The sequence below is a fragment of the Schistocerca americana genome, chromosome 4 (genome assembly GCF_021461395.2).
Source record: "Schistocerca americana isolate TAMUIC-IGC-003095 chromosome 4, iqSchAmer2.1, whole genome shotgun sequence".
NCBI classification, from domain to species: Eukaryota; Metazoa; Arthropoda; class Insecta; order Orthoptera; family Acrididae; genus Schistocerca; species Schistocerca americana.
In genome coordinates, this window is record NC_060122.1 from 316,942,752 (window position 1) to 316,943,984 (window position 1,233).

The window sequence follows — 1,233 nt, forward strand, 5'->3', positions numbered from 1 at the left end:
ACTAAAACCACTTAGTTCAGAGCTATACTGTGAAGTAAAATGCGAATGTGTCACTTACAAAACAGGTGACACAACAGCGCCAGCAACGGATAAAACGTATGCGTCAGAAAATGTTGCAAGCGCCCTGTCTAAACACACATGGCAGCTGAAAATCAAACGTGTATATCAGTTAGGTGACTAATCATTAAAATTGGTAGCGGCTGACACAAGGCCAGTCAGCAAAGATTAAGAACGTAATGTGCTTTGAGAGCGAAGACGTGTAGTAAGAGTATTCCTTGAATTGTCGAGATGTAAGCCATTTTTTCGATAGAGCAGGTTGTCTGACAGTCGCGTTTCCACAGCTTTGGCAACCACTGAACCCCAATAGCATGAGGGTGTGCCCAATATCATACTCCTCCCGAACAGGCCATGAAGGCCCAACAGTACCGACCGGCCGCCGTGTTATCCTCAGACCACATGCGTCACTGGATGCGGATAGGGAGGGGCATGTGGTCAGCACACCGCTCTCCCGGCCGTATGTCAGTTTCCGAGACCGGAGCCGCTACTTCTCAATCAAGTAGCTACTCAGTTTGCCTCACAAGGGCTGACTGCACCCCGCTTGCCAACAGCTCTCGGCAGACCGGATGGTCACCCATCCAAGTGCTAGCCCAGCCCGACAGCGCTTAACTTCGGTGATCTGACGGGAACCTGTGTTACCAATGCGGCAAGGCCATTGGCTGTCCAATATCATAATGTTTTTTTAATCTCTGGAGCGAGTGTGCCATTAGTGTTCCTGTAGAGTGCGTGTGCTGTGTCCTATATAACTGTTACCGCACTGGCAAGGAATTTTAAAGATTCCCGCTGTTCGAAAAAGCAGATCTTTCTTCACAGGTCCCAGAAAAGCTCCCATATTGTTTGGTGTGCAGAAGTTCATATTCACTTTATACTTCTACCCGACCCTAGAATTTTTTGAAGAAACATTTCCCACATGACGGAGAAAGTCAGTAGGGTTTAAACGATGTTTTCCTTCCTCTTCCTTTGGTTGTTCAGATGTTTTCTCCTTCAACCCTCTCTTAATATAATTTTTGTGTATACAGGGTATTTCCGTAAAAGCGTGCAAATAAGTAATAGGACATAGAGAATGCTCCACTGAACAATTTGAGGTAGGAAACCTGGGGTCGGAGAATCCAGCTTAAGAAGATATGGAAGTAAACTTGTTTACCGCGTTGTATATGATTGCTGTTTTCCAGCTTA

The 1,233-nt window shown here is 46.0% G+C and overlaps 1 pseudogene; it reads right to left on the bottom strand.

Moving 5' to 3' along the window:
• Window positions 1-599: 599 nt before the first annotated feature.
• Window positions 600-717, bottom strand: LOC124614561 (annotated as a pseudogene).
• Between the last annotated feature and the right edge of the window lie 516 nt (window positions 718-1,233).